The following is a 13,071-nucleotide window of genomic DNA, read 5'->3' on the forward strand; positions in this document are numbered from 1 at the left end:
AACTACCTCAACCTTTCTAGCTTTGTCTCTAGTGCACTCGACCTGAGCTGTCCCTCTGATATACCCATTTTGAATCCGGTTCATTCTGGTCATTTCCAGATCTGGGCATCTTCAACTGTGTCACCTCAAGTTCCACCTCCTTTCTTTTTGATAGTACCACCATTTGCACATCATATGTCTGTCACGGCCTGCTGGATCAGCAAGGCGCTGATCATCATGTTCCTGTCTATAGCTCTCTCTTTCTCTTTCTCTCTCTCTCCTGTTTTGCCAGGGCGGAACTCATGGTGGGTTCACGCCCTTGGCCCACGCCTCCCTTTCATTGGAAACACCTGGACCTCATCATGACCAGCTGGTATTTAAGAGGGAAGAGGTCTGCTGTTCAGCGCTGGATCAGTAACAAGTTCAAGCTAAAGATTCTCGTGCCTGCGTACCTGATATTAATGTGTATTTCTGTGTGCCTAGATTCCCCAGATCAATCCTTGTGTTTCCCCGTGTGGTGAGTGGAAGGAGCGACTGGTCACTAGTGGAGAGAGAGGTCGGAGTGGAGCGTGTGTGTTATTCCCCTTTTGTCCCCGGAACCCTGGAACACTGCCCTTCTCACGTCTTGTATATAGCACTATTCCCGCACAGCCTGTAAATACACTTGGTGAAGAAATTGTAAATAAACTTTGTTAAATCACAACTCAGGAGTCCTGGTGAGGGAAAGAGAGAGTCAAAGGAAGAGATTGAGATGGAGGGGGATTTATACAATGCTGTGTTTGTCGCTGCAAGGGTGAGTAGTGCACAGTCATTTTACCTCTCTTTTCATGAATACAAAGGAGGCTATTGTGGGCCAAAAACCCCTCCCTAACACCACAACCTCAGAGTCTTTATCCACCTTCTAGCAGCACAAGGGAGGCTCAAACATTATTATATGGACAGACTTGATACCAAGGAAAACGTTTTTCACAGCCATGGAAACAGCGATAGGGATTAATAAATTAATCCAACGTGAAGCAAGCTAATCAAGATGATGGTCTCAGCCACCCTGTCCAGTGGGAGAATTCCTCCATCCAACCTCATAATACAAGAAAAGAGGCCTTCACGTCACTGAGCAAAGACCAAAACATCACCATATTACCAGCTGACAAGAGAAGGTGCACTGTGGTTCTAACCTCGATTATCACACCAAGATTACTAAACTCCTCAGTGACAACAATACCTATGAAGCCTTAAGGTGAGACCCCACAAGCAACTACAAAAACAAAGTCATCAATTGCCTGCAAGAACTTGAAAAGGAAAAAGCCATTGACCTGTCTGTACACTGTTCTGTTTGCACTGAACGATCAACTGAATCAATTATTGCATTTTGCAGTGCATTGCATTATTGCCTATTAATTCAGGAGTTTATTGTTTTTCATGGTTATAACTGGTGACCATGTCCATTAACCATGTCTGTCTCACTGAAATTTTCAACAGCATGTCAACTGTGCTAGACCTGTATCCCCCTGCACACATACTACATATTCTTATCTGTCATCAGCAAATACCCAAACATTGCCCCACCAGTTTATTACACCCAGGCTAATCTGTACCAAGAATTAAGGGGTGCACTCGGAGGGAGATAACCATGGCCTTAACTGTATTTGTCACAGCTGGGTGGACTGGTGTGTTTGAGGTGTGGACCAAAACGCAGACAATGGAGAAAAACGAAGTATAACAAAAAGCGAACCGTTTTTATTTGGGCTGATGTCAAAACAAAAACAAGGCAAAGCAAACTGGAGAAAAAACTAACCTGAAACCTAAACTGAGAAAAACTATAACTAAAACATGAAAACTGTGAAATGAACATGGCTGAACAGGAACATGAAAAACTACTATGTGAGATAATTAGAACATGAACCTGAGACATGAAGAGCTGAGAGTCATAGAAACATGTAGCGAGACAAACAGACGACCCAACACTGAACAGAGGAAGACAGAGGACTTAAATACACAGAAGGATAATGAGAGGAGTGGAAACACCTGGGGAGACACAGCTGGCACAAATTATCATGACACCACAGGGAAAAGTAAAACTAAACACACTAAACATGGAAACAGGAGAGCGTTCAAAATAAAACAGAAAACATGGAGAGACGTAGACGTGACAGACTGGGACAGAGACACCGAACACAGGGAGAGACACATGAGAACAGATAAGAGAGACACATGAGAACAGATAAGGGAGACACAAGCCTGGGAATAACTGAGTGCACCCTGGGCATAACTAAGTGCACCCTCTTTAAACAAAGAGGACAAGACAGACCAGCACAGAAGACAGGAAAAGACTCACAAACACAGGGACATGGGTGAAATATAAACTAGACTAAAACTAGACTAAACTCTAACTAAATAATAGCAGAAGAACTTAACATTATGTGCACCACCTGATCTTCCAGCTGCGATGTGTGATTATCCTCCACCAGCATGACTGCCACCTACAAACTTGCCAGCCAGTGGCATCAGACCCATTTCCAGCATCCGCAATATCCCTTCAGACAGCTCTGGCTGCAGTGTTCCTGAGCTGCTGGGGATCTCCTTTCCCGACGTAAGTGACGGGGGTGGTAATAATCTTGTGCAGCACGATGACTGAGAGAAGTGGCAAAGGTGGCTGACCTGCGGACCCAGACCGAGAAACCAGATTTTCCAGCACTTGAGGGTCATGCATGACCGATGTTATTGGTCTGACATTTTCAGTGTTGGGGAATGTTGGGTGCCAATGTGATATAAGTCTTGATCTGATTCCTCAATACATACACACAGGATGCAGAGTTTCCAGCTGAGGATAACTCTTTATTATTCACTTTATACAATGGTTGTACTGTTACCTGGCCAATAGAAGCTGTCAGCTTCTATTGGTGTGTGGCAGCAGAATAGAAGCTGTCAGCTTCTATTCTGCTGCCACACACACCGGCCCCAGCATACTACTGTTTAAAATGGGGAGGTATAATTGGTTGATGTCTGCCAGCTCTGTCAGCGAGGCTTCCCTGGCACTGCTCCCTGAACCCACTGTGCCAGCCCTTCCCCTACAGTTGAGGCATAATCATCGCCACAACACAGTGCTCTGTTCTATCTATAGAGCACTTTATCTCTCTCTCTCTCTCACACACACACACACACACACACACACACACACACACACACACACACACACACACACACAGGGGTAATCTGGGGATCATTGAATGACTTGGTCCATCACCTGAGTCATAACCACAATGACATGGAAGTCATGGAAGGCATATTAAAAACTCAGTTTGAACTAGAACTGAGAGAGATCGACTACTACCCACCACTGGACATCTAAATCAGAAACGTTTGCATACTTACGTGAACAGACAAAATCAAGTTAAAGAGTATATACAAGTTTGTTCTGTTTTTGTATGCTTGCACCACGTGAAACCACTCTCTACAGTCCAGCAAAGCTTCTGCATTACAGAATAAAGAAAAATGAGCAATCAATGTGCTGTTGAATTGTTAAATTCTGAAAGTCTATTTTATCTTCTTCTCCTATCCTAAAAGAATCTGAATGTAAATCTACATCCTGCCAATGGAGAGATGCCAAACTGTGTTTCATTGTTCTTGTAACAGAAAGATCATTTCTATTCTATTCTATTCTAATTGTTCACATGGTTAAAAAAAACACAACCTAAAAATTGTGTTTTACCTTATATTACACTGAGCAATATATATAATCTGGCAAAAAGGCAGTAATTTGCACTGGTGCACTCTGTGTCCATCAGAGTTTCAGTTGCGAGCCCATAATTCTCCCAGTTCCTTTCTTTGTGCTTAACATCTGCCAGCCTCTGTCTCTGTGGACTTGAAGGCGGTGGACTTGAAGGCGGTGGACTTGAAGGCGGTGGACGTGAAGGCGAAGTAGGTTAGGCAGGAGGAGCTGGAGGAAGCACAAACTAATAGAGACAGACAGCAGAGAGAGAGAGAGTGAGACAGACAGCAGAGGTGTGTGTGAGCTGAGCTGTGTGTGTTTCAGGGTTTCAGGAAGACGCTGTTCCCACCAAAAAGTTGGACTAGAGAGCAGCATCTGAGCTCCATGACCAGGTAAGTCCACTCGTAGTCTCACTAACTTGCCCATCTGTGCCAGCAAGTTAGTAGGCAATATGCACTTCTGTCCTCCTGAAGCCTGGCATCATGGAAGTGAATGCTTTACAACATCCACGGAATAATTAGAATAATAGAAGCCAAGTCTAAAATCAGTTACATGTGATTTTAGTTGTATGTTCCGGAGGGTGCTTCTGTTGTTTTGATCGTTACACACTTTTAACATGAGTTATAAGTGTGTTTGTTAATCCAACTGTTTTCACATATAGCTGCAAGCATGGTGTGCTATGTCTCAGGACTTCACAGAATTCCTCTTTGACAGAAATCTAACTAGAGATACATTTTTCAGTTGGTCAGACTTTTATATTTGAAAAAACATTGAAAATAAAAATACATTGTTTTTGTGGTTATTGCCATTTTACAGCATGGTTTTTATCTGTAGAAGTGTGTGAACATAGTAGCTTAATATGACTTTAGCAAACATATACGTATATTTTAGGAAGCTCCAGTTTGAAATTTATGATTTCTGCTTTGTATTCTGAATAGAATGTTTTGGTTCTGTCTCGAATCAGACTTGAAACTGTTCAGAACTGGGTTTGACTTCACATAAAGTGGGCTTCAGTAGACTGACTAGAGCCACATTATGACTGCAGTCATTGGAGATGAGATATGAAGGAGATATGAATAGATAAAATATAAATAGTGAAGTAAAAATGCTTCTTCTGGGTGTTTTGAAAGGTGTTTAAAATTTGGCGTGCTGCTGATAAAGGGCTGTTTTCATGTTTGGGTCAAATCAATTTCAGATGTGGTTAAGGTTCACAGTCCTGTTTGGCTGTCTTTTTTTCTTACCCAACCTATAGATTTTGTAATTATCCTCTAATCCTATTTAATAAAACATAGTGAGATTGTAATGTCATTTCCTGTAAAAAAAAAAAGAAAAGAAAAAGAAAAAAAAAGGGACCTTCAGTAAGTGGTCTGTTTCAAGTGTGGTGCAGCTCCAAGATCTACATTCTTCTTGACACATTTCAAAATACAAAATTTAAATGCACAGTAAAACCATAGGAGTCCACCATAAAATGGACACTGTCAATTTCTAAAGGTCACATCAGAATCTGCTGGCTAAAGTTACACAGCTTGTACCTGAAACTCTATCCTATCTAAGGGACTAGCCTAAGCATCAGATTGCAGTCTGCTGATTGTACTTGAGAAGTGTAACAGTAATCCAGGTTGTCTGAATGTGGTACTACCTTTCAGCCCAGTGCAAGGTGAGAGAAGGCAACAGGCTGACCCAGAGTGTTTTCTTTCCAGCATTTCAGAGCCCGTAATATTAAGCAGGATTAGGTGCTTATTGACATCACTTCAGGTTAGACCTGGTGTTTTTGCCTTACAAAGGTTCTTCACTCATAATAATAATAATAATAATAATAATAATAATAATAATAATAATAATAATGATGATACATTTTATTTGAGGGTGCCTTTCAAAAGCCCAAGGTCACCTTACAAAAGAACAAAATTAATAAAAGAAGCAATAGTGATAACATACATAAAATAAGTTAAAATTGCAAAACAGAACAGAACTTGACAACAGATAAAATCAGCACTAAAGCGAATAAGCCAGTTTGAACAGATGTGTTTTGAGCTGTGACTTAAATGTGGGAAGAGAGTTTATATTTCTTATGGCTGGAGGAAGAGAGTTCCAGAGCCGAGGAGCAGAGCGACTGAAGGCTCTGTTCCCCATAGTGGTAAGAAGCAGGTCACACAAATAGGAAGGAGCAGATTTATGGATACACTTGTACGTGAGAAGTAAGATTTTAAAGTTTATCCTGGCTTCTACGGGCAACCAGTGAAGCTGCTGAAGAACTGGGGTAATATGAGCTCTTGATGGAGTACGAGTTATGACCCGAGCTGCAGAATTTTGAAGAAGTTGGAGATTATGAAGGGACCTTTTAGGGAGACCAAATAAGAGGGAATTGCAGTAATCAATACGGGACGTAATAAGACTATGGACAAGGATGGCAGCAGCATGGGGAGTAAGGAAGGGACGTAAGTGTAAGTATGCAGACTGGGTTATATAATTAATGTGAGACTGGAATGAGAGAGTATTATCAAGTATGACACCCAAACTCTTAACCTGAGGGGAGGGAAGGGTGGGAGAACTTCCAATGTTAATGGAAAAACTGTGGGATTTGGATAAGATAGAGGCTGTACCAACAAGTAAAACTTCTGTTTTATTACTGTTAAGTTTAAGAAAACTGGAGGAGAACCATGATCTAATCTCGATAAGACAGTTTGAGAGGGAGGTAGGTGGGAGGGATGAATTGGGTTTAGAAGAAATGTAGAGCTGGGTGTCATCGACATAACAGTGAAAATTTATATTATATTTTCAGAATATATGACCAAGAGGGAGCATGTAAATAATGAATAAAAGAGACCCTAATACTGAACCCTGGGGGACACCAGCAGAAACAGGATGGAGACTTGAAGAGTGGGATTTAAATTGGATAAACTAAGTGTGGTCTGAGAGATAGGAGGTGAACCAGGCAAGGGGGGTATGACTAATGCCAATGGATGCTAACTGGTTCAGGAGGATATTGTGAGAAATTGTATCAAACGCTGCACTAAGATCAAGAAGGATGAGGATGGATAGGAGACCAGAATCAGCTGCCATCAGAAGGTCATTGGTAATCCTTAACAAAGCAGTTTCTGTGCTCTGATTGGGGCGGAAACCAGATTGAAATTGTTCATAGAGATTATGGTTATTGAGGTTACTGAGTGAAGCTGGGAAGCGATAACTTTTTCAAGAATTTTTGAAATAAAGGGGAGATTTGATATAGGGTGAAGATTATCAAAGTTATTGGGGTCTGCACCAGGCTTTTTGAGAGTTGGAACAACAGAAGCCTTTTTCAGAGATGAAGGAACGATTCCAGTGTTAAGGGAGGAATGGATAAAACTGGTTATGAGAGGAACAAACGAGGGAAGAGAGGCTTTAACTAGCACAGTGGGAAGAGGGTCAAGTTGACAGGTGGATGATTTAGATTTTTTAATAAGATTAGACACATTGGTTATGGATGGAAGAGTAAAGCTTGAAAATAAGTGACAGGAAGACAGTGGGGGAAACAGGAAGTCTACTTCAGAGTCGGAAGCTCCTGCAGAGTTAAGTTGACGGTGAATATCTGAGATTTTACGGTTGAAAAAAGAGATAAGAGAATTACAGAAGTCAGCAGAATACATGGGAGGGGAATATGTCTTGAGGTTTTGTAATTTTACTGAACAATGAAAAAACAATGGCCTGGAGTTACCTTCATTAGAACTGATTAAACCAGAGTAGTATGCGGATTTGGCTGAAACAATGCAGTCCTTATAGAACAAAACATGATCATTATACATTTCTTTATGTATAGTAAGTCCAGTTTTCTTGAAAGACGTTCAATTTGGCGTCCTTTAGCTTTAAGATGACGCAGGTTGGGGGTAAACCATGGTGCTGTAGGGGTAATGCCAGAACAACAGACCAAATCCAAGATATGTCCTTTAGAATGAGTAGAAAACTTTATGTACTGTAGAAGCCCCAAACTTTCCAGGCAGGAGGTAAAATCTCTGGAAAGAGGGATTTTGTCATTGTCCATATGAATATTGAAGTCACCAACAATTATCAGATTTGGAGAAAATACAGAGAAATGAGTGAAAAGAGCAGAAAATTCATTTAAAAACTCATTTGGCTTAGGTGGTCGATAAACAGTACATATAATGGTGGGGGTGGATCCAGGGAGCTGTAATGCAACGTATTCAAATGAATGGGAGGGAGGGGCAGAGACAGGGAGAACTTTCCAGTGCTTCCGGTGAATTATCGCGAGACCCCCGCCCCTCCCTGAGTTGCGAGGTTAATAGGTGTAAACAAACTCAGATGGCGTGGAGTCATTGAGAGAAACAAAATCATTGGGCTGTTGCCACATTTCAGTCAGGCAAAGAAAGTCCAACTTACGATCGGAGAGGAGATCCTGGACGAGATGTCCCTTACCAGTGAGAGAGCGGATGTTTAATAGATTGAAGATGATACTGGAGTTACCTTTCCTGACAGGGCTTAGTTGATCTAGCAAGGTGGGCCAGCACGTTGTGGTCGACAGCCCGGTCTGTCTTGCGGGGAGAACGATGAGCTATAGACCAGATGGACACTATTGAGTTAGTGTCATTGATGTTGAAATTTCGCCGAAGCCCTCGGTGGATGTACCTGCGGCGGGGCTTGAAGGCGATGTCTGGGTAGAGGTAAAGAGCCACAGGTGGAGAGACAGCCAGGCAAAATCGGAGCCGCAAAAGATCCGTAGCAGAGTATTGGAGAAGAGCTGTCGCCGGGTGATGAACGATGGATAAAACAACCCAGGTGAGCACAACCCACACCAGCAGCCTGTGGATCCACATCTTAATCAGGGCCGAGCACTGAGCACAAATGGTTGGAAGAGGCCAGATGAAAGTAGGGACCGAACAAACAGCTGACTGTCACGGTTTGTGGAGACAGACCGTGCGGAGATGTGTGTGGTGGACCCAGGTGCGAACACAAGTGACGATACGGGACTGAACTTAAACAAAAGCGAGCCTCTTTATTGTGGCTGATGATCATGAATGAAACAAATGAGAACGAGGGCAGCACAAGAACAATAACTAAACAGAAACCTAAACTGGGAACAAACTATGAAAGCTAACTGTGGCAATGGCTGTGACTCTGACTATGGCGAGAAAAACAGACGACCTGACGATGAACAAAGGAAGACTGACGACTTAAATACGCACGAGGTGATCAGGGGAAGTGGAGACACATGAGAACACAGCTGACTAGAATGAAACATAATGACAATACAGGGGAGAGTAACACTAACTACAATGAACAAAGAACACCAGACTCTTCCAAAATAAAACAGGAAACATGTGAAGAAGACATGACAATCCAAACTTGATAACATAAGACATGCAGTCAAAACAGCCTCACAGACAAAGAGTGAGGGAAACTTAAATACAGGGGAAGAAAATACAAGAGGAATCGAAATAGACAAATGAGCTTAGGTAATCTAATGAACCTAAAAGTAAACCATAAACATCAAACTAAAACTTAAAATGCTGGGTCAAAGACCCAGGATCGTGACACTGACAGCTGCAGCGCAAGCAACAGAAACTCGCAAATATTGCAGAAACAAGTCAAAACAGGGTTGCGCCTTATATACTCGATTCAAATTGTTGTCAGCATTTGAAAAAATTATAATAAAAATATAACAATAACCGGTGAGCAGCGGTAGCCAGGCGCGCCAGCGTTCACTCAACTGGAAGTTCGATTCTAGATACTCTGTACTTCTCACCTGCATTTGTCACCATGCAAATTAAGCTGCACACCTAACCTGCTCTGTGCTTTATTATGTACCTAATAAAAAGTACAAAATCGTCACCTACTGACTGGTCATTGGTGATGCCTTCTTGCTGTATCTTACAGCAAGAAGGTTATTGGTTTGAACTCCTGCTGGGGCCTTGCTTCCTTTATTGTCATACAGTCATACATCAGAATTGTGTATTTATTATGATATTTGTTGTGAATTTAACAATCTGATGGCAGTTGGGTAACAGTTGCCAAGGAACCTTAGTGATCTGTATTTCAGGCTGCAGTACCTTTTGCATGAAGTACAATCCTATCTGCAGGGGTAGCTGATCATGTTGGTCGAAGTGTTAGTCTGCTTGGAGTCAATAGGACAGGGGTCGGCAACCCGTGGCTCCGGAGCCGCATGCGGCTCTTTAGTCCTTGTACTGCGGCTCCGCGTGGTTTGGGAAAATAAATTAGAAGTATTTAGCTGAAGTGCATTTTATTTGTGTTTAGTTCTTTTTAAAAAAACTTGTAGTTCTATATTGGAAGATTGTTGTGATTTTGAAATATAAAAATAAAATAATATTTTATTATTTTATCGCGATCGTGGCTCAAGAGTTGGGAGTTCGCCTTGTAATCGGAAGGTTGCAGGTTCGAGCCCCGGCTCGGACAGTCTCGGTTGTTGTGTCCTTGGGCAAGACACTTCCCCCGTTGCCTACTGGTGGTGGTCAGAGGGCCCGGTGGCGCCAGTGTCCGGCAGCCTCGCCTCTGTCAGTGCGCCCCAGGGTGGCTGTGGCTACAACGTAGCTTGCCATCACCAGTGTGTGAATGTGTGTGTGAATGGGTGAATGACTGGATATGTAAAGCGCTTTGGGGTCCTTAGGGACTAGAAAAGCGCTATATAAATACAGGCCATTTACCATTTTTCATTGCTCAAAATAAGCGTTACACTCGGGGAAGCCGGTGTACCCGCCGAAACGCCGTGCATTTATCGAGACTTTCAACCCCAGGTAGGCCAATTATGGATCTTCGGATCCACATTATGTCAGCAGCTGTTCTCCACCGTGAACTATGTTAAAAACAAACACCGCTCACGCCTCACAGATGACAGCTTACAGTCCTGCTTAAAGATGAAAGCCCCGATTTGCAGATGCTGTGAGCAGAGGTTCGGGACCAGAAGTCTCATTGTAAACATATCACGGCAGACCCGACGATGTTTGCATGAACATGCTTTTCAGCATCTCTATATTGACCACTTTTCACACACGGTTGCTGTACGCATACAGCCGGCTGCAGCTTTTCAGCTCACAGCCCGACAACACAACAGCAGAGAGAGCACAGACTTTAAGGCGGCGAGGCGTGATTGCGGGTGCCGCTCAGGTGCGTCCGACTCCCATTCAGCAGCACTGCAGACCACGCCCCGCCACACACATTAACAAGGTAAAATAGATATTTAGGCAGAATTTTGCAAATATCTTTTTTTTTTTTTTAGCGGCATAGTGCTTTTTTTCCAATTACTTTTTAAAAGGGTGGTGGCTCACAACAGTTTTTGTTTGCTACATGGATCATTTTAGTTCAGCTGGGTGTCTTTCCTTTTGTTATATTTCTTTAAGAGTTCAAAATGTGTTAATTACATAAATAAAATGTAATTTTCTCTGTAGCACTTCATGGATTTTATAAGCAACACACCTTAGTTGCTCTGTGGATTCTTTTAAAAAGCAGTTAAAAACTTTTCTGTTCAAACAAGCCTATTGTTGATCTACGTATTTTATATTCTTTACATTATTTACATTTGATCGTTTACATTGTGTATAATGTCTATTGATTGTATTGTTTATTTTAATATTTGTGTACAGCGCTTTGTGACTGCCTGTCTGTGAAAAGCGCTTAATAAATAAACTTTACTTACTTACTTTAGTTGTTCACACAAAGCACAAAGGTAAAAAAACAATATATAGACCCCTGCAATAGGACATATTGATCTGCACTTGTATTTGCAATGGATTTGACTGCGCTTCAGCTGACTGCTAACAGAGAAATGTGTAGAATTCTTCAAAAAGACAGAATTGCATAGCAGGAGCCCCTGCTATGCAATTTTGTTCCTTACACAGAGAGGCTAAAAGTTCATGTTTGTCTGTGAGAGCTGCTTATATAAACATTTAACTTCATAAAAACATTTGCTAAAAACTAAACCGTTTTCATTGTAGTTGCATGCAGTTATGAAGTCAAATAAATAACATTGAACATAAGATTCTGTGAGGTTTTCCCTGTGTTTCGATGAAATATTTATTGCTGTGAAAAACAGACATTGTGACATTGTAGATTTCAATATTTGATGAACTTTTCCCGCTTTTTTTCTCAGGTTTTGAATCGTGTTTTCTGGTGATTAATCACCCACTAGCATTCAAAGCAAGCACTGCTGTTTTAGAAGCTAGAAAAATATTTTCTTTCACTCCAGAGCCTTTAAATTGAGAATATGGTCATTTCACTCCAGAGCATTGCAATAGTTCTGCGATGTTAGTAGCAGACAGAGATAGCCATACCAGACAGAGATAGCCATACCAGACAGAGATAGCCATACCAGACAGAGATAGCCATAGCAGACACAGATAGCCATACCAGACACAGATAGCCATAGCAGACACAGATAGCCATGAAGATATAGCAGCACAGAAGATTGCGATTCATTTTTAAAGGGTAAGACATTTAAAATAACAGACAAATTCAACAATCAAATAACAAATCATCCAAATAAAATAACAATCAAATTCAGCTGTATTAAAATATTTAATTACTATTGAACTACTAGATTTGCCACGCGGCTACTTTTCCTGGTAACTCGAAACACTTCCTGCTAGACAACATTAGAAACGGGTTACTTAGCTGAACACTCCTAAAGCGCAAAATTAAAATAATCTTACTGGTTGACTGCCAGTGGGGTGTGAGGTCCATACAAATGGAAAAACACAAACAGATTTTCATTGCAAAAAGACACATTCAAAATAACAAATCTGACGTTCGTCACAATCTGGTCCTTCATATAGTAATCTTGTTTTTGTTCTTGCTGTTTCTCTATATTTAGAGTAATGGACTTTGGTTTATGCTGGTTGTTGGATTTTGCCAGTTTCACCGAGACTAAGGGTGAAGTTTGGCTTTGAGTCTGCACTCATCATCTATCGGCTCTGCTTCCTCATCCTATCTGCTGCAGCTGCAGCTCCACACTCCAGTTTCTCCAATGCTGCTATCTGGCTCGACAGCTGCCCCACCTCAATCTGAGGCTCCAGTGATGAGGGTGATCTGACGTAGCCTCTTGCCTCAGTCAGCGATGAAGGACCCCTCCAGGAAACCACCAGAGGGGTCCTTCCATCCATGTCATGGCCCTCCAAAGATGGACTGCTGTCACCAGTTTCCCCCTCACCAGGGAAACCCCATCACTGGTCTGTTTCACTGAAAGGAGGTGCTGCTGGCTTCCTCATATATTTATGTATTTATAGTTTGAATCCATGGTGATAATAATATTTCTGTGTATATTCCAGTCTCTGAGTGAGTACAGAATCCCCATACAGAACAGCACAGAATATCAGAAAACTGTATGCAAGGACAACAGCAGGGAAAATATGCACACACTGAGATGCTATTCAATTTCTCCA

Source organism: Oreochromis niloticus, linkage group LG14 (assembly GCF_001858045.2).
Source record: "Oreochromis niloticus isolate F11D_XX linkage group LG14, O_niloticus_UMD_NMBU, whole genome shotgun sequence".
Classification (NCBI taxonomy): domain Eukaryota; kingdom Metazoa; phylum Chordata; class Actinopteri; order Cichliformes; family Cichlidae; genus Oreochromis; species Oreochromis niloticus.